Raw genomic sequence first — 26546 nt, forward strand, 5'->3', positions numbered from 1 at the left:
CACCCCCCCCCCCCCCCAGAACTCCCTCCCCTTTCTGCCCATAGCTTTCTTCCTCCTATATTTCCCCAAAGCAGTAATGTTTAGTCATTTATTTCAGTATATTTAATAGATTTTTTAAATTCTATCCATTTTCCCCATTTTTATTTCATGTTTATTGGAATCTCCTCTTGCGAATTACAGATATATTCCATATTAAAGGTATTATTTATCTTATTACACTATTCCTTTAATTTTGGGCTGTCTACTTCTCTCCACTTTTTTGGTATTATTCCCTTTGCTGCGTTTATTAGGGTTGGGACCAATGTCATTTTATATTTTTTTAATGACGTTGTTGTTTTGTGAAATAAGCATACCCATGGGTCGTTTGGTATTTTTATTCCTGTGATTTCCCCGGTCAATTGTCAGACTTTTGTCCAAAATTCTCTTATTTTTGGGCAATCCCAGAACATGTGGTACATTGTTCCGGTATTACCGCATTCCCGCCAACATTTATCTGTCTTGTCTGTTTAATATTTATTTATTAATTCTGGTGTGATATACCATCTTGACAAACATTTGTAATTTAGTTCTGTTGTACTCACATCTATGGCTAAGGATCCTACCGCCTTCAGTACAACATCCGATTCCTGTTTTAACAATTGTGCCCCTATTTCTTTCTCCCATTTTACCATGAATGGAGGGTTCTCCAAGCTGTGCCACTCTGTCAGCATTTTATATATTTGTGACACTCCATGTTTTTGGGTGGAGGTATAACTTAACCTCTCGATGGTATTGAGATTTTTTTCTGATCTAATCGGCTGTGGCAATGACTTTACAAAATGGCTCAGCTGGAGATATTTCCATTCATCTAATTTCATATTTTTATTATTTTGTTTTAAAATTTGAAGTGTTTTAATGTGACCTTTGTGAAGTACATCCTTTAATTGAGTGTTTCCTATCCATTTTCCACATTTTTCCTCGTTCCCTGGTGGGAAGTATTTAGTGCCATTTAGTGATATCATTGGTGAGTTATATTCCCATTTCAATTGTTTATTAATCCTATCCCATATTGTATAGACTACCTTTGTTAATTCATGTGCTCCTTGTGATTCCCTATATTTTGGTGGTATCCATATTGTTTTGTGTAAGTGAGTATTATTTTGTGCACATTCTATCTCCACCCATCTTTTCTCCGTTTCTATTTTGTCCAATCAATAATTCGTGTGATAATTACCACCTTATAATACCTTTCTATATCTGGGGTTGCTAATCCTCCTTGTGTTTTACCTCTTGTGAGAATCTTATATTGCACTCTGGGTTTTTTCCGCTGCCATATGTATTTTGTTAATAAAGTTTTTATTACTCTAAGTGCCGGTTCACACTGAAGCGCCACGACTTCGGGGGGCGACCTGTGAAGTTGCGTGCACCGTTGTGCACCGCGACTTTGGCGCGACTTGCAGGGACTTCACATAATGGAAGTCTATGCAAGTCGCTCCGAGGTCGCCCCAAAGTAGTACAGGACCCTTTTTCTAAGTCGGAGCGACTTGTGTCGCTCCTATTAGAACGGGTCCTGTAATACTCAATGGACCGCGACATACCGCGACTTGTCAGGCTAACAAGTCGCCTAACAAGTCGCGGCAGTGTGAATGGGCTCTTAAAAAAGTTGCGGGAATGTTTATTGGCAATAGAGAAAAGGTATACAAGATCTTTGGTAACATAAACATCTTAACAACGTTTATTCTTCCGACCCATGAAATTTGATTATTTGATTTCCTTCTTATGTCTATTTTTATTTCATTCAATAAAGGTATATAATTAGCTTGATATAGTTTTCCAGTTTGTGGTGTTATATATATCCCTAAATATTTTAGTTTTTCTTTTGCCCAGGTGTATGGGAAGGCCAGTGCCCACCAGTGCCTACCAGTGCCCACCAGCGCCACCTACCAGTGCCATCTGCCAGTGCCCACTAGTGCTACCTACCAGTGCCCACCAGGGCCACCTACCAGTGCCACCTATCAGTGCCCCATCATAAGTGTCACCTACCAGTGCCTATCATTGCCCATCAGTGCCACCCATCAGTGCCCATCAGTGACCATGAGTGCCGCCTATTAGTGCCCTTCAGCGCTACCTACCAATGCCCTCCAGTGCTGCCCATCAGTGCCCATCAGTGCCACCCATCAGTGCCACCTCATCAGTGCCCATCAGTGCCGCCTTATCAGTGCCCACCAGTGCAGCCTATTAGAGCCTATAAGTGCCCATCAGTGCAGCCTATCAGTGCCCAACAGTGCAGCCTACCAGTGCCGCCTCATCAGCGCACATCAATGAAGGAGAAGAATTACCTGTTTGCTAAATTTTATAACAAACTATAAAAACTGTTTTGTTTTGTTTTTTTTTCCAAATTTTCGGTATTTTTTTGTTTGTTCAGCACAAAATAAAAACCCCAGTGGTGATTAAATACCACCAAAAGAAAGCTCTATTTGTTTTAAAAAAAATGATAAAAATTTCATTTGGGTACAGTGTTGCATGACCGCGCAATTGTCATTCAAAGTGCGACAGCGCTAAAAGCTGAGAATTGGCCTGGGCAGGAAGGGGGTTTAAGTGCCCAGTAGGCAAGTGGTTAAAAATCTATGGAAGGTAAGTAGTTGCTGGCAATTTTTGTCCAGCACAAAGCAGGTAAGCTGTCTCTTCAGTCTATAATTTTTTTATTTATTTTTTTCCTTGCCCATGGCTGGCAGTGGCAATTCTTTTGCAAAGCGAAAAGCCTATTTGCCAGAATTAAATCAACCCCAATGTATTTAGTTCTTCACCACTGGATGGAAGTAAGCAGGACTCAAAGCCAATCAGATCCCGAGCAAAGGTTAAAGCATGTAATAGAACTGCAAAGGTATGCTGTCTGTCACTATGGCAAAGCAAAGCTTTTTCCAGTATAGCACAGCCTGTCAGAATGAAAGGTAAAAAGTTCAGAAGGTTAAACTAAAAAAGCCTAAAATACTTCCTCTAGGTTTCAATATAATTTAGAATTCAATATGCTTTTTAAAAGGTTAAGATGAACAATGTAGACAAAGAAAGTATAAGAAATAATACATAAGGGTGTTGATTTACTAAAGCCAATAGATTGCTCACTTTGCAAGGGAAGTTGCACTTTGCAAGCATTATTTTCCCTAAAGCTTAGTGAACGTTGTAACGTTCTGTTGACTTCTCTTATCCACTCATGTGCAAGCAAAGCAAGCATTTTTTAAAATGTTATTTTCACATGATTGGCTATTTTTTTTTTTTTTTTCAAATTGAAATTGCACCACATTCACCAAACTCCTGGGCTAATTCCCTTGCAAAGTGCAACTTCCCCTGCAAGGTGAACACCCTATTTGACTTTAGTCAATTAACCCCAGTATATCAGAATATTCAATGGAAAGAGTAATCAAGAAGCAATAAAGAAAATATACAAAACTCAAAGTAAAACATCACATACTAAAGCAAGATTACAGGTGGCAATTACAAGAGAAAAAAAAAAAAATAAAGGTGAAGCTATAAGGAAAAGGTCAGAGGGAAATTACATTAAAATATAGAATCATGTTTATTTACATGTAATTATGTACTGAGGAAATACTGGCAATCTGGTTAGCTCCCAGCATGTTTTTTGCATCATGAACTTTGCATTGTAGGTATAACACTTGATGTGTGAGATATAGGGGTTAGGAGGTTTGGAATTTCTCTTTCTTTCGATTTGTATTTGTTGATCTGGACTGCATTTTCCCTTATAATAATTCTGTAATATATACGGTACTTTAAACCACTGCCTTATGAGCACAACACTTTGAAGCTTATGTTTCTAACTCTTAAAGTGATACTAAAGTCTTTTTTAATAACAAACATGTTATACTTACCTGCTCTGTACAGTTGGTTTTGCACAGAGCAGGCCCGATCCTCCTCTTCTCGGGTCCCCCGCTTGCGCTTCTGACCACTCCCTCTTGCTGAGTGCCCCCACAGCAAGTAGCTTGCTATGGGGCACCCGAGCCCCCATAGCCTCCATTCAGACAGGGTGCCGTGGCTCGGCCCCACCCCCTCCTCATTAGCCTAACGGACTTTGACAGCAGCAGGAGCCAATGGCGCCCACTGCTTTGCCTCAGCCAATCAAGAGGGGGAGTCCCGGACAGCTGAGTCTCTCATGCAACATTCCTGGATTGAGATGGGGCTCAGGTAAATATTAGAGGGGCTGAGGAGGGCTACTGCACACAGAAGGTTTTTTTGTCCTAAAGGGATTGTAAAGTCTCAAAGTTTTTCACCTTCATGCATTCTATGCATGAAGGCGAAAAACCTTCTTTGCTGCAGTACCCCCCCTCCTCCTTTTTTCCTTACCTGAACCCATACGTTCCAGCGCCATGCACGAGCCCAGCAGCTCCAGCTGCTGGCTCTCATCTCATTGGACCGATTGATAGCAGCAGGAGCCATTGCCTCCTGCTGCTGTCAATTAAATCCAGTGACATGGGAGCCAATTTGCGCTGTCTGTGTCAATGGACGCAGCAGCAGGACTGTGGAATGTGCCCGCACGGGTGCCCCCATGGGAAGCGGCTTTCCGTAGGGGAGGAGGAGGAGCCAGGAGCGCTGCGGGGGCACCCCAGAAGAGGAGGATCTGGGTTGCTCTGTGCAAAACCCTTGCACAGAGCAGGTACGTATAACATGTTTGGTATTTTTATTTATAAAAATCCGAACCTTTAAAACCCCTTTAATGCACAGAATGCATTAAGATAAAAAAGCTTCTACCATTACCTTTAAGCTGGGTTTGAATTTTCCATGGGCGGTTTGGCAGGAAACATGCTAGTACCAATCCAGTCTAGTAGTGATTTATTTATTTTAAATCAGCACCAGAAAAGGTAGTTCAATTCCTGCAATGAAAAGTGCTCTAAAAAGAGAAGAGGCAGACATTTCATTTATCCACCTGTCCTCCATTCATTGAGCGCTTTTTATTGCAGGAACTAATCGTACGGCTTCTGTGACTTAAGGGGGATCAGAAAAGGCAGGTATAGTCAGCACTTTTGATGAGTGTCTGTGACAGGTGGAGCCGCTTCTATTAACCCCCTCAGCATCAGAAGATCGTAGCTGTGGTGGTATATAGCTGTGGTAGAATAGACCACTAATCTATACTGAATAAATTTTAAAAAAGCAACACTTAATTTTGCCCCCATTTCTCATGAGCTGAACTCAAACATCTAAGAAAACCGGGATTTGTCCATGAAGGGAACACCTCGCCAAAGTGCCAGACACCATCAAATATGAGCATTTGCCCACTCAAGTCGGTTACGACGATGAACTGCAGTCAGGTCGAGACCCGATGAGGACGACGAGCATGCAGATGAGCTCCCCTGAGATGGTTTCAGACAGTTTGTGAAGAAATTCTTTCGTTTTGCAAACCGATTGTTGCAGCAGCTGTCCGGGTGTCTGGTCTCAGACGATCTTGGAGGTGAAGATGCTAAATGTGGAGGTCCTGGGCTGGTGTGGTTACACGTGGTTTGCAGTTGTGAGGCCGGTTGGATGTACTGCCAAATTCTCTGAAACGCCTTTGGAGACGACTTATGGTAGAGAAATTAACATTCAATTCACGGGCAGCAGCTCTGGTGGGCATTCCTGCAGTCAGCATGCCAATTGCACGCTCCCTCAAAACTTGCTACATCTGTGGCATTGTGCTGTGTGATAAAACTGCACATTTTAGAGTGGCCTTTTATTGTGGCCAACCTAAGGCACACCTGTGCAATATTCATGCTGTCTAATCAATATGTTGATATGCCACACCTGTGAGGTGGATGGATTATCTCGGCAAAGGAGAAGTGCTCACTAACACAGATTTAGACAGATTTGTGAACAATATTTGAGAGAAGTAGGCCTTTTGTGTACATAGAAAAAGTCTTGATCTTTGAGTTCTGCTCATAAAAAATAGGGGCAAAAACAAAAGTGTTGCGTTTTATAATTTGTACAGTGTATAAGAACATTGGGTTCAATCTGAAGAGCTGGAGTATAAACCAGTGAAGTACTGGGCAAATGGGATTTGTCACAACAAATGAGTCAACTCCTTGTCAAAGGAAAGACGGGAATATTCATTTTGCATTTCACAAAGTCTTATTTAAATTGTTAACACTACATATGTATTAAATGATGTATTACCCAAGGTTTAGGCTGGGCGCAATCAACAGAGCTTTTGGAAAACACTCCCCTCCCTATGTCTTCTGGAAACTTGTTTTTGCACGTTTCTACACAAGGTATTCATTGATTCATTCATAATTCTACTCAGTGTTTTTGAATGGTTTCTGCTTGGTGTGACTGTAGTATTAAGATTACTCTTAGATGAAATCTTGGTACTAGGTTTATTTTACTGTATGTCCATACTTCACTCTTGCTTGCCTGACTGCCATTCACTTGCTGTAAGTCTTTAACATCAAAACTATAACAGAAGAATATCTACCGTAGATGTTAATACCGCTGCTATTATTTTTATAACCTTTGTGTAACAATTTTACAAAACGATTTGACATATTTGGCCTTTGACAAATTACTAAAAGGCAGGAGGTGGTTAAGATCTCTTGCATTAGCATTTGCTGTGTGCGCAGTGAATGCAAATTTCATCCAGATCATCCAACCTCATTGTTGTATGTATAATTTTATTGTATATATGTAGCACTGCCCCCATGGGCGTTGCTTAAAGTGGATTCCCCTGGGTTACCCATAGCAACAGTCTTTCAAATCTTGACACTTTAACACTTGGCTCAGTCAATAAACAGTCCAGGGGATTTGTTTTTTTGTATTTATTTTAACTTGGATGGGAGAAGGGATGAGTGGGATACTCCAACTTGACATCTATGCACAATCTTGAGGACTTCTATCTGCATTGAATGATGCAGCAAGGCCGCTGCTTCACCATGCCACTGAAGTGAAGTTTTGAAAGGTGAACTATCCAATAGTTTACTCTTCAGGGTCTAACTTGGCACCCCCTTTCTCACTGACTGTGTGCGCTGACCTTCTGTCAACTGACCCCACTGGAGTGGTCCCCTTCCTGGGCAGACCCCTGGCAAGCTCCCTGGTACTCACGGACACTGTTTTTCCACAGGTAGCTCTGCCTTCAGCTCCACTGTCAGTTTCCTCTGGACTTCTCTGGCTTAGCCTCACACCTGGCTCACTAGGCTGACTGCCTGTGACCACATTCCTCTCTGACAGGAGGAGAGACAGCCGTCATCCTCCTCCTGGGACCTGGCTTCCCACCCAAAGACACCCTGCCTCATGTGCCCTTGGCTGTTATGGTCAATCCCAGGATGCACTGCGTTGTGTCCTCCCACTGGGACGGTCACAAAAGCCTGTGTGTCACTGGCTGGGTTTCCTCCACTGTCCAACAGGCTCCCCTATTGGATACAGTGGGGGCACTCCCTCAGACCAAGTGAATCACACTTGGACACATGCAACAGGCAAAACTAACAATCAGACTCTCCTGATAAGCAGGCAGAGCCAAAAACTAGGCTTTTACCTAGCACCTATCTAGGAGGGTGCTACATATATGTGTGAACATTGTATATTTACAATATTTAGCAACAGCTCTGGAGGCCTTCATACTGACAGGAAATTCCCCTTGTGACGCCACTACACTCCCGATGCAAACACAATGCGGAGCAATCTGTAGAAGACGTGCTGACATAAGCCTGAAGGAGCTGCTGAGTACGGGTGCCATTTAAAAACAGTGCTGGGACAAAAAGCTGCTGTCCCTGCACTATTATAAAACAGCACCCAGGACTAAAGCAGATAGAAAAAAAATAAGGGGTCTTTTGATTTCATAGAGCACCAGAGCCTGAGATAGAAGTTCCATTACAACCCATTATCCTCAGAGGGTCCAAAATGGTATACCTAGGCAAAGTGCTCTTTTAATTTGGCCCTACGCATATATGTGGCCTCTTGGTTTTAACATTGAGTGGCTGCATATAGGCATCCCAGCATGGTAACCGGTGGGTACTGGAAAGCTTTCCAATCATGTGACTGTTGTGACAGCCAATCACAGTGGTCATATGATTGGAATGGCCGTCTCTGCCTTCCGGCATTTAGAACCTCTTAAAGGGTCGGGAGGTGGTGACGGGAAGGTATTAATGTCATTCAAATTTTAAGCAATAACATATTTGTGAAGAAGCTGTCATCATGCTAATCTGTGCCTTTGTCAACACTAACAATTTACGAAAGATGTTTTTCTCCCTTGCGCCTGTTGCAATTTAACATCTACAGGGGAATAAGACTCTTCGAAAGTAAAATCCATAGTTTTACTTTGAGCTTTACCGTTACGCTACATTACAGAAAAAAATCGTACTAATGTGATGTCATTTTAATCAGCAGACTTTGTTGATTATATTTTATGTAAATATATTGGGGGGGGGGCACAAATTATGTAAATGTTGCGTTTGGAAAAATGCACAGAAAATTACATTTTTTTTTTACCTTTTACTATTTACCTCCAATAAAAACCAATAAAGTAAAAATATACGTATCCACTTTTTTTCTTAAATTCAACACCTGTCTGTCCTGAAAAAAAAACAATCTGTATTACATTGGGGTAGACTACAAGCGCTAAAAGGTATAATGCAGAGAACCAAGACGTCGCCAAAATGATAAAACTCTCTGGCACTCAAAAGGGTTGAGAGAGAAAAAAGCTTAGTAGGCTGCAGCTCGACAGGACTGAACATTGTACTAAGTGGTAGCAGTGTTTAGGGCCCTGTGCATTCAGGGATTAACCACCTTCCTGCCACCATATAGACAAATGACAGTGGCGGGGTGGCTCTCTTTCTGGGACGACATGATATGACATCGTCCCACTCCCCCCAAGGTTGCATGACCGCGGGGGCGCTCAGCGCAGTGATCACCTTGTCCCTGGGACACAACGCATCCCAGATCTCAGTTAAGAGTCGATGATGAGGCTCTTTACCAATGTGATCAGCTGTGTCTAATCACAGCTGATCACATGTAAACAAGGCGATGCCGGTTATAGGCTTTCCTCTCCTCACACTGACAGCATCAGGAAAGCCGATCAGCAGCATTTTCTCACAGGTGAGATCTGCAAAGATAATCAGGGCACTAATTATCAGTGCAGCCCCAACAGTGCCCAGCAGTGATGCCAGTCAGTACCCAGAAAAGCCTGCTCATCAGTGCTGCCTATAAGTGCCCATCAGTGCTACCTATCAGTGCTACATATCAGTGCCGCCTATCAGTGCTGCATATTAGTGCCTCCTCATCAGTGCAGCCTATCAGAGCCCATCAGTGCAGCCACATCATAAAACATATGGATGGTGGATTATATGTATATTTAAGTGCAGCCACATCAGTTCACATCAGTAAAGAGCAAAATTACTGATTTACAAACTTTTCTAACAAAGTGCGAAAAACTTTTTTTTTTTTTTAAATGTTCGGTAATTTTTTGTTTTTTAGCAAAAAAAAAACACAGTGGGGATTGAGAACCACCCAAAGAAAGCTTTATCTGTCTCTAATAAATAATAAAAATGTCATGCGGGTACAGCATTGCATGACCATGCAATTGTCATTCAAAGTGCAACAGCGCTGAAAGCTGAAAATTGTCCTGGGCAGGATGGGGGCGAAAGTGCCGGTATTAAAGTTAAGGGTCCTGCGAATGTCATCACATAGGTTCTGCAGGCTGTTTGGCCATGTACATAAATCCTGAAGCAAATCTTGCATATTCTGGAACTAAAGAATATCTGCAGCTTATCAGTAAAGGCTTTTCACAAGGTTTTGATATTTGGATTGTAGTTAACCAGGGCAAGGGGAAACTGCTATTTGAGATCTAGGGCTTCTACATTTTTAGAGCTGAAGATCAGGCATAGGTCTGGAATTCAGCATTTCCTGGTAGTTGGCCTCTTTTACTATATATAGCCATATTTCAATAAAAAGAGACAGTGCCCAGCTTTCTACAACCATGCTGGGATAAGCATGAAACTGAGTTATGTCTGTTATTTTTATTGATTTATGACTATATAAAGTAACTGTCTTTTAGCTGTGTTACTGTGAAAATTTCAGAATGCTTCTTGTACATTCAACATATGTTTTCCATTAGAAGGCAATTATGACACATGGAGATACAGTATTTTATTAAGCAAATCAGTAAAGCATGCTGTATATTGCTTCCCCAAAAGTGATCTGATTGCTATTTAGATTTAGAGTATACCTATCACAAACCTGGGCAAGCTTATCTATGAACATGTAAAATGATATATTAATTTCCACATTGTGTTTCAACCATTTCTACTCCTCCTCCAATAATCTGAACTATCCTGAAGTTTGTAAATTAACTTTTTGAAAATCCTCACATTTAATTCCTCAAATATTGTGACACACATTCCCTATGTCCTGTGAGTAGGTACTGCTGTGTCACACATTTCAGAGAACCTGCCTTCCAAACTACAGAGGTGCTGAAAGGAGGAGGGAGGGGAACATATGAGACACAAATGTAGGAGGGTTTGGTTTACTTTGGGAAAGGTAAAGGATGTTTTTCGTTCATTGTATGAGGCTACTACATCGCATAGTAACTTATTTTGGTACTTGATTAGACTGCCTTATTGGAGCCTTTTATTGGAGCCTTTAGTATACTTTAACCACTTAAGCCCCGGAGGATTTGGCTGCTCAAAGACCAGGGCCCTTTTTTCAACTTGGCACTGCGTGACTTTAACTGACAATTGCGCGGTCATGCAATGCTGTACCCAAATTTTTTTTTTTTGTTTACACAAAGTTGACATTGAAATGATATATTGCTCACACATGCCATATGTGTAATTACGCCCCAAAATATATTCTGCTGCTTCTCCTGAGTACAGGGATACCACATATGTGAGACTTTTTGGGAGCCTAGCTGTATACGGGACCCCGAAAAACAATCCCCACCATTAGAATTTCAAAGGGCGTACATTTTTCATTGCATTTTCTCACTACCTATAACGGTTTAGGAGGCCCTGAAATGTCAAGATACCACAAAACCCCACCAAAATGACCCCATTTTAGAAAGTAGATACCCCTAGCTATTTGCTGAGAGGCATGGCGAGTCCATGGAATATTTTATATTTTGCCACAAGTTTTTGGGAGCCTAGCTGTGTATGGGACCCCGAAAATCAATCACCATCTTCAGGTTATCTAATGGCGCAAATTTTTGATTTTACTCCTCACTACCCATCACAGTTTCGGAGGCCCTAAAATTTCAAGATAGCACAAAACCCCCCCAAATGACCCCATTTTGGAATGTAGACACCCCAAGCTATTTGCTGAGAGTCATAGTGAGTCCATGGAATATTTTATATTTTGCCACAAGTTTCGGGAAAATTGAATTTTATTAATTTTTTTTAACACAAAGTTGTCACTAAAAGATAAATTGCTCACACGTGCCATGGGTATATGTGGAATGACACCCCAAAATACATTCTGCTGCTTCTGCTGTGTACAGGGATACCACATGTGTGAGCCTTTTTGGGAGCCAACTGTGTACAGGACCCCGAAAACCAACCAACACTCTCAGGTTTTCTAATGGCGTAAATTGTGCATTTCACCTCCACACTACCTGTCACAGTTTTGACGGGCCCTGAAATTTCAAGATAGCACAAAACCCCCCCCAAGTAGACACCCCAAGCTATTTGCTGAGAGGCATGGTGAGTTCATGGAATATTTTATATTTTGCCACAAGTTCCGGTAAATATATATATAAATATTTTTTTGTTTGTTTTTTTACACAAAGTTGTCATATATGCTCACACATGTCATGTGAAATGACACCCCAAAATACATTCTGCTGCTTCTCCTGAGTACAGGGATACCCCATGTGTGAGACTTTTTTGCAGTCTAGCCGAGTACAGGACCCCGAAAACCAATCCCCACTTTCAGGCTTTCCAAGGGCGTAAATTGTTGATTTCACTCCTGGCTACCTATCACAGTTTTGGAGGCCATGAAATGCCAAGACAGCACAACCCCCCCCCCCCCCCCAAATGACCCCTTTTCGGAAAGTAGACACTCTAAGCTATTTGCAGAGAGGCATGTTGAGTGTTTTGCAGATCTCACTTTTTGTCACAAAGTTTTGGAATTTGAAAAAAGAGGAAAAAAATGCATTTTCTTGTTTTTTCTTAATTTTCCAAAAGAAATGAGAGCTGCAAAATACTCACCATGCAAATAGATTGGAGTGTCTACTTTGCAAAATGGGGTCATTTGGGGGGGTTTTGTGCCGTCTTGGCATTTCATGGCCTTCAAAAGTGTGATAGGTAGTAAGGAGTGAGATCAACAATTTACGCCCTTAGAAAGCCGGAAGGTGGGGATTGGGTTTCGGGGTCCTGTACGTGGCTAGACTGCCAAAAAGTCTCACACATGGGGTATCCCTGTACTCAAGAGAAGCAGGCGAATGTATTTTGGGGTGTCATTCCACATATACCCATGGCATGTGTGAGCAATATATCATTTACTGACAACTTTGTGTAAAAAAAACAAAAAAAATAATAATAATTTTCCCGAAACTTGTGGCAAAATATAAACTATTCCATGGACTCACCATGCCTCTCAGCTAATAGCTTGGAGTGTCTACTTTGCAAAATGGGGTCATTTGGGGGGGTTTTGTGCCATCTTGGCATTTCATGGCCTTCAAAAGTGTGATAGGTAGTAAGGTGTGAAATCAACAATTTACGCCCTTAGAAAGCCTGAAGGTGGGGATTGGATTTCGGGGTCCTGTACGTGGCTAGACTGCCAAAAAGTCTGACACATTTGGTATCCCTGTACTCAGGAGAAGCAGCAGAATGTATTTTGGGGTGTCATTTCACATATACCCATGGCATGCGTGAGCAATATATCATTTAGTGACAACTTTTTTTTTGTGTAAAAAAAAAAAAACAAAAAAAAAAACAAATTGTCTCCTTCCCGAAACTTAGGGCAAAATATAAAATACTCCATGGACTCAATATGCCTCTCAGCAAATAGCTTTGGGTGTCTCCTTTTTAAAAAGGGGTCACTTGGAGGGTGTTTGAACTGTCCCGGCATTTTCTGCTCAATCATAGCCACACATCACCCACTCTTCTAACCACTTGAAAACCAAGCCTTTTCTGTGACTTTTTGTTTACATGAAAAAATATTTTTTTTTTTACTAGAAAATTACTTTGAACCCCCAAACATTATATATTTCTTTAAAGCAGAGGCCCTATAGAATAAAATGGTGGATGTTGCAAATTTTTTTGTAACACATGATTTGCGCAATTTCTGTGAAAAAAATACATTTTTTTTAAATTTAATGCACAAATACACTATATAATTCCAAATTGTTTGGTAAAATTTAAAAGATGATCTTATGCCGAGTACATAGATGCCAAACATGACATGCTTTAAAAATTGCGCACGCCTGTGCAGCAGCAACAAACTATGTACATTTTTATAAGCCTTTAAAAGTCTTTACAGGTTTAGACTTACAGAGGCGGTCTACTGCAAAAATGACTGCCCTCAACCTGGCGTTCGCGGCAATACCTTACATGCATGCCGCAATTGCGGTTTACATATGACACTAGACCAACGCTTGCGTGCGCCTTTGCGCTCAAGCACGGGGGAACAGGGGGGGCTTGATTTTTTTATTATTTATTTTGCTTTTTTTTATGTTATTTTAACACCTTTCCTTTCATTTTTTTTTTTTTTTTTTATAAATTGTATTGTTATCACAGTGAATTAAAATATCCCCTATGATAGCAATCTGTAGTGACAGGTAATTTTTTAAATTGGGGTCTTTTAGACTCTAGAGCTCTCCTCTGACCTTAACGCATCTGACCACACCAAAATTGGTGTGATAAGATGCTTTCCCAATTTCCCAATGGCGCTGTTTATTTCTGGCGAAACAGAAGTCATGAAATGCTCGTAGCTTCTGGTTTCTTAGGCCATAGAGATGATTGGAGCCATTATCATCTCCAATCAGCTCTATGGTTAGATAACTGAACCACCGGCTGCACTCTAGGGTTAACCGGTGGAACAGGAGAGCCAGAGAAAAACCACGGAAGGCGGCGGGAGGGGGGGGGAGTCCCCTCCCACTGCATGTAAAAGCAGTCTAGTGGCCAATTATCCGCTAGGATTGCTTTTACATGTAAGCTGACCGCTGGCTGTAAAAACCGATACCAAGGTGATGCCTAAATCTGCAGGCATCATCCTGGTATAACCACTCAAAGTCCAGCAACGTACCAGTACATTGCTGGTCCTTGTTTGGCATATAGTGTATGTTTTTTTTTTTTCATGCAGCTTGTGGGCTGAAGGAAAAAAAAGAGAACCTAACAGAAATCACCACAGGAATATTGTGTAGTATTACACACCATTAACCGCCCAACAACCAAACCCATTGATTTAATGGTGGGTATACATGACAATATTCTACGTATACTTAAAGGTATTTTAACTGCAGTGGTGAAATCAGCCTACCACAGCTGCTGCCATCAGAGGTATCCATATATGCTGAGCGCAAACGCTGTTTCTGTCAGAATATATAAGATCAGTGTGGCAGCTGACGTGTGCCTGCAAGAGAAAAAGGTTAACAAAAGAATGAAAAACAAACAAAGTACAGTAAAAGTACAGTAGGAAGAGTAGAAGAACATAAAAATAACTGACACGACAACTGTTTTTGGTTTCTTATTTTATATTTTTTTTTTAACACTTTTTTTTGTGAACTGCAATTTTCCAGCTTGGGTATCTCAAAATGTCGATAGCCATCGAACATCTTTCGAGACCCTGTGTTTGTGTGCCCTACACTTTGTCGTGCTTTACCCTACACTACAACTCCAATAGTGTATGGTAGCGACGGAAACAGTCCCCGATGCAGAGACCAGGTTGGTCAGGACAGTCGGGACAATAATAACGGGTGTCACGCCTACATCTGCGCCTGCTACAGACACAACATCTTCTTTGGGGGTATCTTTGGGTAGGGGTACTCGGGAGGACTTGTGGAAGGTGCCTCTCATGCAGCCGGCTCACTACATCTGGGAGGGGAAGTTGGACAGGAACACCTCCTGGGTACAGGTAGGCATTGATGGTCTCTTTCTGGAATTCTCGGAAGGATCCGGTTTGTCCTGACGGCCTGTATAGAACAAAGGCGTTCAGCATAGCCAATTGGAATAAATAAACAGACACTTTTTTGTACCAGCGTCTGGCTTTACGGGCAACTAAATACGGCGCCAAAAGCTGTCCGTTAAGGTCCACCCCTCCCATATTAAGGTTGTGGTCGTGGACACAGAGGGGTTTCTCCATAACGCCAGTTGCCGTAGAACTTTGGACTATCGTGTCTGGGTGAATGGAGGATAGAACGAAAACATCCCGTGTATCCCTCCACCTCACTGCAAGCAATTTGTCAGTTTTCAAGCAGGCTCTCTCCCCCTGACTAAGACGGGAATTTACAAGCCGTTGGGGGAAGCCCCAGCGATTAGGTCGCACGGTGCCACATGCGCCAAATTGTAATTCAAGAAGGTGACTAAATAGTGGCACGCTTGTGTAAAAGTTGTCCACTTACAAATGGTACCCCTTTCCGGATAAGGGTGACACCAAGTCCCAAACTATCTTGCCGCTGTTCCCTATGTAGTCTGGGCAGTTGGGGGGCTCCACAGTGCTATCTTTTCCCTCATAGACCCGGAAACTAACTGTATAGCCTGTGGCCCTGTCACAGAGCTTGTACAGTTTGACAAATGCTTGCACGAAAATCTTGTCAGTACCATAATTTGATAATTCCATCAGAGGGTGTTGCTCGAAAAATATTTAAAAATTTGGTTTGCTGTTAAGATTTGATTTTGGAATGAATGGAATTTCCCAAAGGAAAAGCACATTAACAGGTAGAATTTTCTTTGTTCAAGAAAATTTTCCAATTTTTCAAACTTTCTCGTCACTATGGCCAAAACCCAATGCCAATTAGGCATTAAATATTTATTTAATTAATTAAGCATTAGATACAATTGAACAAACAAACTTCTACTGGTGTATGGACAGCTTAAATCTCTGGAACTAACAGCTGCTTTGACATGCCTTCTGCACAGAATAGATTCTCTACTTATGCCCTTTCCCCATCATATGCTCAGTTTGTGACAGGTTAACTTAAATATATTTTGTGAAATCGTACTGTGATGTTACCATATTGCTTGTTACACAAGTGATGACTTTTGACAATGAATATATTTTACTTGACAAATAATTTCTTCATCTTGGTAGTGTTGAAACATGCATGTTGAAATACAGATAGTACCAGTTTACATGAGCACAAATAATTGTACAAGCCAAGCAGCTCGCATAGTTCTATGAATATTTGACTATTTACAAACCTAATTGCTCAGTCACTTAAGCAAGTTTTCAAACAGTCAGTGCCGGTTCACACTTATGCGATGCGGGAAGGCTGCGAATTCGCAGCCTGTTCCCGCATCGCACACGCACCCCAGGCAGTTCACACTGCCATATGCGATACGCTGGGGGTGTCAATGTAATCTTAACGACACCCCCAGTTTGATCGCATATCGCAGTGCGATCGTGCAGTTCGCACAGGATCGGATCGCATAAGTGTGAACTGCTGTGCGATCCGATCCTGATGCGGCTGCAAAAATGCCTCCTGTGCGTGTTTGCTGCGGGTGCGATGCGAATTTAGCCATACAAACTGTATGGCTAAACTCGCACCGCACAGCCGATCGCATGTAATGTCGGAGCAGTACGCGCCGACATTACATGCGAACCCCGCACATGCAGAAGTGTGAACCGGGGCTCAAACATGTTTTTATTTTTTTTTTTTACAGCATCTTACTCTACTCTATAAAATTTTGATCTTGACCCATTGACTTAAAAGAGCTCCAGTGGAAACTTTTACATTACTTCCCAAGCTAGGGTGGCAGCATATAATTCTACTGATCATTGGTTTATAGAAATTAAACTAAAGTTAATGACCAGGCCCTATTTTGTGATACGGCACTGCGTTAATTTAACGGACAATTGCGGGGTCGTGCGATGCTGTACCCAAATAAAATTGATGTCCTTTTTTTCCCACAAATAGAACTTTCTTTTGGTGGCATTTGATCACCTGTGCGATTTTTATTTTTTGCGCTATAAACAAAAAAAGAGCGACAATTTTGAAAAAAACAAAAAAAAACAATATTTTTCACATTCTGCTATATGGCATTTAAAAAACAAAAAATTTAGTGATTCTAACTGTGGGGGGCGTAGCTTCTGAGATGACCATAGAGACATGTGATCCTATATAGAAGGATCACATGAGCTCTGTGATTATCCCAGGGAGAAGGATGTGTTTACAACAGCCGACTGTCCTTCTCTCTCAGCGGGGAACGATCGCTGGTGTCAGGCGGCCATCGGAGCCGCCTGACCCACGCATCGGCTTCCCCACTGCCAATTTAATAAAAATACAAAATATAAAGTAGGCGCTGTTACACAATATAAATAGACATCAATGGTTCTCACTATGCCTGTGTGCATACAAAAAATAAATATATAAAAATCCTTTACACAATCATAAACAATGAACTATTAATCACTGTGACAGTATTCACCGTCACTGGAATTTAAAGACAGATAAGTAGTGGTTTGGATTGCTTCATATTTGCCAGCAATATCTCAATATAGAAATATTAAGATTTATTCCCATTTGCCATGAAATCTGTTCTTCCTAAATGCTGTGTATATTACATAGCTTTCAATGTCAGAAAAGTTTTCCTTTTGTTGTGTATTGGGAGGGAATGTGGATTGCCCTGTCTCATTGTTAAGTGCTAATGACCTCCCATTGTTCTGTCTGTCTGCCTTAAAGAAACGTATTATGGGATGTATAAAGATATGTGGATTGGATGCTAAGGGGGAGGGGGGATTGTCCCACATTGTATATTTTGTACACTGTATGAGAGTGTAAAACTCTGTTCCTATTAGATGGTGAATATTATGTTCAGTCTTCAACAAGGTCCATCTGGGTGGTAACCTTGTGGGTGAAAACCGTATATAAGTCTTGTACAATAAAGTTGTTCTAGAGTTCCTTCAACCTCAATCTAGAGTCCTGTCTCTTATTGGGGGATATGCTACAAGGGATTGCTATGGTCTTCCATACTCCCTTAGAGAATCACTGAGCTCTTGTAAGAGCTTGTGTAAGAGCTTGTTCTGCTGCACTCTCTGGGGAAAGAGAGGTTCACCCACAGGAACCTGGAGCCTTGTCGTAGGTCCAGGGTGGGTAGGAGATTGCGAGACCCTAACAAAGCTGCGGCGGTTCGTGGGGTCTGAATTGGTTACGGTGTCTGGTGGAGTGCTTGGAGCCCTTGGAATGCACTAGGAGCATCTGTCAACGGAGGTGCCTGGTCTGGGGTGCCCTGATCCGTTACAATCCCATATATCTAAAAAAAAAGTGATTGTGTGTATCAAAATAATACCAATAGTGTAAAAACGTTAGTAATAAACACATACAATATTTTATAACACAAATTTTTCAATCAGTGAAAAAAAGTTGATAATGGGTTTTTTTTTGTCAATTTTGAAAAAAAAAATTGTGTTATACAATATTGTATATGTTTATTACTCACGTTTTTACACTATTGAGTTATTATTTTGATACACACAATCACTGACACGTGTGTATCTAAAAAAAAACTTTTTTTTTACATATATGGGATTAATAGTTCATGGTTTATGATTGTGTGAAGGATTTTTATTGTGTAACAGCGCCTACTTTATTATTTGTGGTTTTTGCCACATGCTAAGGGACTGCAGTTATGTGATGTTGTTTTCCAAGCTATGATTGGCGCCGTCCCAAGATGTATATACCCTAAGCAGGTCTTAATGCCCTTTTAATGCAGTTCCAGCTCCAGATGATCTCCTCCATTCTTTTCCTCTCCTAATCCTCCAGATATACAGCTCCTTAATACCAGCAACCCCAATATTCTCCACCTCTGCAACCATAGGACAAATGCCAGACAGACCCACAGATAGTATAATACTGTTTATTTAATTAAAAACAAACAGCAACATTTGTGCACTTACATTTAGAGGTCCCGATTACACAGAGGTGCCTCCAGCACTTCCTCAAGATGACCATATGCTCCAAACAGTGGAAGTGCCATCATGAACTTGAAGCCCCACCCAACATGTTTTGTCTTTGCCAATCTTCAGTGGATGGTGCTCCCTATGCTACCTCCACCATATTTATACTTCCTCCATAAGTAAATGCTACTTTGATATATATTACATGCTATTTGCCCTCTAGTGGACATTCACAGAACTGAACAGATAATTTTGTTCAACCTACTCTACTGCCAACTTGTGGTTAACTAGTTATTTGCTAACAACCATCCAGGTCTCATAAAAAAGGTTTTAAACTACTAGATTATAAGGGGCATATTGCTAAATCTATACAAAATAAAAATTCTAAATCGCTTAATTTAAAATCACGTTGTAAGTGTATACTGGGCCCTTAATAGAAGTGTATATAAAGTACTATTAATATTTTATATAAAATATATATTTTTGTGGATAAAGAGATTTTTAATAAAAGGTCTTCACAAAGTAGGAAACTGGTGCCAAAGAAGACCAGCACTGACCTTGTGTGCAGAGGTACACCAATGCTCAGATTGGGGCATGTCTGTGCTGGGAAGCTGTCATGTATGTGGTAGCTTCCTGCAAAGTACTGTATACCATGTCCCATTCAACTGTTGGCTGGGAGATTCCCCAGCCCAAAGCTGTATGTAAACAAGGGGGCCAGGAATATGGCGATGTCATTACCCAATTATGGCAAAACCCATATTTGGGAAATGACTGGAGTCGCTGGATGGTTGGACACTGATGGGGAACTGAGAGAGTAGTTCCCCATCAGGTCCACCTTACTTTTGATTGACAGTAGAAGACAGTGGGCATATCATTGAAAACTGCTATTGCACTCACTGTGGTGTCAGTCAACAGCAAGGTGAGCCCAATGGGGAACCAATCTCTCATTTTCTCATCAGATTCAAGGGCCTGTCAGTGTGATGAGTCTGGTGGACATTCCGACCTCAGTGCCAGACTTTGACAGATTCATCTACCTGTCTGGCAGGTAGACGAATCAGCTGCAAGCCCTGAAAATTTTAGTGCAGTTACCCAACAGAATTCTTAAAGCGAAACTAAAAGGAAACTTACTTACCTTTCTTTCATTGGTACCCATCCCTTGCCAACACTGGCATCTTCTCCTGTGTGCCAGTCTTTGACCATCTTCATTGGCCAGCACGGGATGACGTCACTACTCAACATGCACAAGAGGCCCTCAGCCTGACACACAGGGACAGTGCTGACTATGTAAGCTGAGCTATTGCATCTCACTTCTGCAATAAAAAGCCTGCCTGCTTGCTCTTTGTGACAGCAGAACTATAGTTCTGCTTTTAGAGTGTCTATGACACCATTTATGAATTCCCCCCTTCATTATTCCTATTTGCACTGCTTTATGGAATTAGTCTACCTGATGTCTGATACAACAACCAAATTAGCGCTATTATGTGCTTGTGGATTTAAAAGGCAGACCCCAGTAATGCTCCACCGAACAGCTAATGCAGCTCTACTGCTCATTTCAATAATAGAGTCAACGAAAAGCGAGGTTCTAAGGTTTAAAATGCATCAAAGTTGACAATGTGGCCATGCTAATGGGATGGGAGATCTTTCCAAAGAAAAGGGATCTAAGTGGAAAATATCTGTCTAATATAATAAGGAAATATGATGATGAGAAATATTCTTTAACTGGGTATGCCAAGAAAGTGATGGGTGTAAACAAGCTCATGGTTGCATACTGCATACAATATTTTTTCAACCAGCTCCCGGCTGTATAGAAAAAGTGAGAGTATTAATTCTGAGGCCATCTTTTTTCTTTACTCTAAACTAATGAGCTGTAAAGACATTTAAATTGTCGCCTAATAATAATTTAGGGTACCATAATTTGCCATTTTGCGGGTCTTGAGGCTTGACAGATCTGTTATCCTTTTACTCAACACTACCTCACCTTTTATTCTGTACAAAAATAATGGAGGAATTAAATATGAGTGTATTAAAATTCATTTTAGCGTATTTTTTTCCTGAAAATATAGATTTGATAAACAGTTGTGCAAATATTGCATGACATAAAAAACTGAAACTTCTATATTTATATTCTAACGGACTCTGCTTTCAGAAAATATATAATGTTATGGAGGTTTTAAGTCATTTTATAGCCAAAAATGCAGATTTTAACATGTGTACAAAAAGAAAAGAAAAAAAAAAAAACAATGCCCTAGAGGGGAACTGGTTAATGAGATTTCCTACAGGGACAAATCCACAATTATGGCAAGCAGCATTCGAAACAGTTACATCAATTGCAAAAATCAAGCGGCATATGAGCATCTCTTAACAATACCCCAAAAGTCTGAGAGAGGAACCTGCATCATGGTGCCTTTTCGGAAGCTTAATGTCATGATTACATAAGATAACCGCTCAGTAGGTATATACATCTTAATAAAGCTTTTGCCTGAGTTGTTTCTCCCTTTTCCCACATAAATCATTGTTTGTACAGCTTGTCCTTTAAAGATGCAATACTTTCTCCATCCCAGAAAAAAAAAAATGATGTACTTACATAAGGGAATGCGTTGCCTGGAACAGATTGTAAACACTCAGCCAGCACGTCTTGACTTAATAAAAAGCAGTGATGGAAAGCTTTTTAGCTGTTTTACTGTGCTCGGATGTGACGCCTACTTGTTTGTTGTACATTGTTGTGTTATAAATGAGCAAACACAAGTACCTGAAAAACCTGCAGTACAGGCCCAGACAACTGAGATGCTAGTAATCGGTAAATCACTTGTCAGCTGAGCGATCACACGCTGCCGCTTCTCCTGGCGTACGCTGCAAGTTTCTATGGAGTTGTTGTTTCTGTCTCAGCCTTGCTTTTCCATATATGCTGCTCAATGGGTGTTTCATATTTCACATGCTGCACACGCCTAGTGAGCTTGGCAGAAGGCTGCATAAGCTGCGAAGGAGTTGCTAAAATCCCTTTTCACTTAGGTGTCAGTATGTACTCTTAAGTGGTGTTAAGTGGCGTGCGTACAAGATGATGAGATCATATAGCAGCCTCCACTTTTTTCAAAGCTATTGTCTAACTGTGTCCTACCAATTGCACTTCTGATTAGCCACATTATCCTAAAGGAAGAAATACGCAGGATACCATCGCTGCCTTCTCTTTTATAAAGTACTAGCGGCTTGGCTTTCATACTTATTCAGAGACGTCAGTATTTTATAAGCCTTGGTTCACACTATGAACTGAATGTGAATTGCACAGGAATTGCACTGCACTGAATTGAACAGAAATGCGGTGCGATGAATGAGGTCAAAATTGCACCATATCGCTCCAACGTCATGTATGCCCACATTTTTGAACTGCACTGCAAGTGGATTGCATGGTACAAGGGCCGGTGCAAGAATTTTTGCCATCCTAGGCAAAATAAAAATTCCCGCCCCCCCATATTCTCTCCCACCCCCCATTCCAAGTTGCTGAAGGGGTTAAAACCAGTGGCGACTGGTACTCCGTCGGATCTGTCCATGGACCCCCCCATCACTCCAGAGTCCAGTCCACACCATATCCTCCCCCGGGCACCAGTTCACTTACCTTGTTCCTCCGGACGGCGACGGCTTCCCCCTCAGTCTCCTCCATGTCCCCTCTCGGCGGCTGTCTCCTCCCTCCTCCTCTGCCAATAGGATGCCTTCTCCTTTGGCCAATTGGGAAACAGGTCTCAGGACCCGCTTCCTGATTGGCCGGGAGGAGAATCAGTGTGGCAATAGCAAAAATTAATTTGCTATTGTCACACAACTGGGTGGGCTCAGCCCCCTGAGCCCACCCTTTTGTGAAGCCTATTAGAGCCTCTGGCTCTAATCATGTGCTTAAAAAAAAAACCCTCATTGGAATTCATGAATCCGGCACCTTGCATGTAGATTAGGGGGCCGAACGCATAGATAAGGGGGGGCGGCGCCCCTGCGCCCCTATTGGACGGGCCGGCTGCCACTGGTTAAAACCCCTTCAGTGACTAACGGTAAGTAATTTACCTCGATTCAGGCTCCGCCGGCGCCCACGCTAACTGGTAGCGCCGGCCCTGCATGGTACTTTTGTGACCACACTGTTTGCGACCTGCGTTTGGGGTATCATTAGGATTGCACTGACACCTGCTGCAGATTGCATGAGCAGTGCAGTTTGAATGTGGTGCAGGAATCGCACACAGATTAGGGGAGTTTCCCGCACCGCATTAGTGTGAACCTAGCCTAAGTCATTAAAATGCCTAAGATCTCCAGATCCAGATTTCTTTGCTGACTTTCCTTGATGCATATTTTTCAAGGTCAGTGAGTCAGAAAGTATTAAAGTGATTCTAAAGCCTAAACATTTTTTACCTTAATACATTCCTTAAATTAAAGTTAAATATGTTTAGGCATCATCGTCCCCCCTCACCCCTCCCCTCCTTTAGTTACTTGAGCCCTCATTTGATCCAGCAATGTGCAAGTCTGTAGCTCTTCTCTCTCCTCACTTCCAGGTCTCGCTGGCTTTGCTGGGGCACTGGGAGCCAGTGCGGTCAATCAAAGCCAGTGACGATGGAGCGGTAGGTGGGGCTTGGTCCCCTTGTCTGTGTCTATAGATTTAGCAGCAGGGCTCTGGAGCAAGCACACATGGGTGCCCCCATGGAAAGCGACTTTCCATGGGGGCACTGGATAGAGGTTAAGGGCCAGGAGCACTGGCGGGGAACCCGAGAAAAGGAGGTTTGCGGCCGCTCTGTCCAATTCCATCTTATAGAGCAGGTAAGTATAGACAGGTTTGTTAATTTTCTATGTAGCACTGCCCCCTAGAGGACTGCTGAGAATTACACTTTCTGGATTCCCCTGGGTTACCCTTAGCAACTGATAGCAGATAATTAGCATGGAAAGTCCTTGGCTCAGTCAATAATCAATCCAGTGGATGTTGGTTTTTGTGTTTTTATTTGGAACTGGGGTAGGAGGAGGGATGAGTGGGATACTCCAACTATGAGCTATGCACAATCTTGAGGACAACTAGCTGTAGTGTGCGGCAAGGCCGCTGCTTCACCTTGCCACTGAAGTGAAGATAGATAATGTGTTCTTGCTTGAATTACTCTTCAGGGTTCTAACTTGGCACCCCCTTTCTCACTTGCTGTGTGTGCTGACACCTGACTCTCTACTGGAGTGGTCCACTTCCTGGGCAGACCCCCGGGAAGCTTGCCGGTACTCACGGACACTGCTTTTCCCAAGGTTGCTCTGCCTCCAACTCCACCAGTCAGCTTTCCTGGACCTCCTGGCTCAGCTCCATATTCCTGGCTCACAAGGCCGACCACCTGTGACCACCATCCACAGCAGCAAAAGGAGAGACAAATGTCACCCTCCCTTAGTGACCTGGCTTCCGGCCCAAAGACACCCTGTCACATGTGCCCTTGGGACAGTTACATAAGCCTGTGTACCACTGGCTGGGTTTCCTCTACTGTCCAACAGGCTCCCCTATTGGATACAATGGGAACATCCCCTCAGCCCAGATGAATCACACCCTGAACACATGCAACAGGCATAACTTTTAATCAGGCTCCCCTGATAAGCAGATGGAGACACTAGGCTTTACCTACCTAGGAGGGTGCTACATCTAAAAAAAAAAAAAAATGTTTTCTTTACCAATACTTTAAAGCCATAGACAACTAGGGAACTAATATTATTAGAAGGAGGTCAGGGAAAAAAGGGCCAGTGCAGAAAAATGTTAATACCAATACATGTGCAATACTTTTCTTTACCTGAATTTACTGTTGTTGTTTTTTTTCCTAAAGCACCAGATTTTTAAAAAATGTTCACATAATATGTTTCCATATATAGTTGAGCTTTTGCAAAGCTACAGTATGTAACAAAATAAAATATTAAAAGCTTCGGTTTGTTTCAAGTTTGTTTATGCCTTGTGGTAATCTAATGGTTGTTAGTAATGAGATTGCCTTAGAATATTCTGTCCAGTTTCTCATTAGAGAAGTGAGAAAAGTCTATCGGGAAAGAAGTTAAGTAAAAGTTGAGAAGGTGAAAGAAAAGAGGGGAGGGAGTTTGGAGATGAGGGTGTCTAAAGAGGCTAGACCTGAACTGAAGTTCATATCCCAAGTACATGACATTACATGTTGCATCAAATTTGGGATATCTATCTTAGTGTTGTGATATGGAGGATGTTTAGCTTATTGATAGAAGCAATTTTTTAAGAGAAGTGGGGAATTTAAAAAAAAACTATTCACATACAGTATGTGGCTGCAGCATCAATCCAAGCTGGAACCTTGGGCTCTAGAGGGGGGCAGAAGCAGTTGGCTCAGGTTCTCAGCTGAGCGCTGAGAGGCTGAGCCAGCTGCCAGTCAGACATCTGGGTAAATCCCAACATTATTGTTGGGATCCCTGCAAAGCCTGGACCAGCTCTGTGACATCAGCAGATAACAGGCTTTAGCCTGCTCCTTTTTACACTGGTCCCTCAGGCAGTCTCACCAGATCTTCTGGCTCTCTGAACACCCTCCTGGTGCACCCACTCCTGGCCTCTCAGTAGGGGTTCTCCTGACCCCCTGGGCTCTCTTTCTCCGCTGAGAGTTCTAGATTCCCTCAGTCCCATTGACTTGCCTAGTTGCCCTCTCATTCTCAGTCTCACAGACCCTCTCTTGGTCTCTCAGACTCATGTAGCTGCCTCAATTCTGTCAGTCCCATGGACACTGAACTCCTTTAACATGGAGTGCAGGCTCTCAGATGGAGCACCTCGGTCTCTGGACAGGATCACACACCTGTCTTCACACAAAGGAAGCGACCTGCGTAAGGGCCAGGAAGCCACTGTGGATAAGCTGACAGACTTGGAGGAACGCCTATGACGAAATAATTTGCATTTCCTAGGTTCTGAGAGAAGAAACCCTAAATAATGTATGGAACACTTGCTTAAAACCACTTTTGGAGCATCTAGGTTCTCAAAGGGATTTGATATAGAACGGGCTCATAGAGTTACCCTGTGCCCTTTGCCATCAGGTGCACTGCCTTGCCCTATGCTTATTAAAGTGCACCATGATAAAGAAGCAGTTTTGAGAGATGCCAGGAAAAAAGGCCAGATAGCCTACAATGGCAACACCATCACTGTTTTCTGGACTTCCCGGCCGCTACACAAAAACAAAGAGCGACCTTCCTGTCTGTCAAGAAGTTAATAATACTATAGAAGTTAATAATACTGTATTGACTGTCTATTTGTAACATGTTGCTTTATATCTATGCTCCAGATTTACCTACTGTGGGTACCGAGTTTACTTGGTTATGACACATCATGGTTACTAGTGCGGATAATGTGGGAGCCTGTAGCCGCTCTGTGGTACTATCCTTCATTATTAATACTCATTGTTCTGCTATGTCTACATTTCGCCTGATTTTGTGGAACATTAGGGGGCTAAATTCTAAAGTGAAATGTTCTTTAATATATCTAGCTCGTCATTATCCACGTTATCCTTTTTAAAAAAAACACACTTACAAGGCTCTAGAGTTATGGTACCAAAATCGCTTATGCTATCCAC

At 42.0% G+C, this 26546-nt stretch overlaps 1 long non-coding RNA gene across 1 annotated transcript in view; it reads right to left on the minus strand.

The window, feature by feature from the left end:
• The window catches only part of LOC309544221, a 68375-nt gene extending 46656 nt beyond the window's left edge, over nt 1–21719 (minus strand). The window contains exon 1 of the long non-coding RNA XR_014224842.1: nt 21581–21719. This is a non-coding gene — a long non-coding RNA (uncharacterized lncRNA). The remainder of the gene's footprint in view (nt 1–21580) is intronic.
• Nucleotides 21720–26546: the final 4827 nt, after the last annotated feature.

The sequence above is a fragment of the Pelophylax lessonae genome, assembly GCF_965119305.1.
Source record: "Pelophylax lessonae genome assembly, chromosome: 1".
NCBI classification, from domain to species: domain Eukaryota; kingdom Metazoa; phylum Chordata; class Amphibia; order Anura; family Ranidae; genus Pelophylax; species Pelophylax lessonae.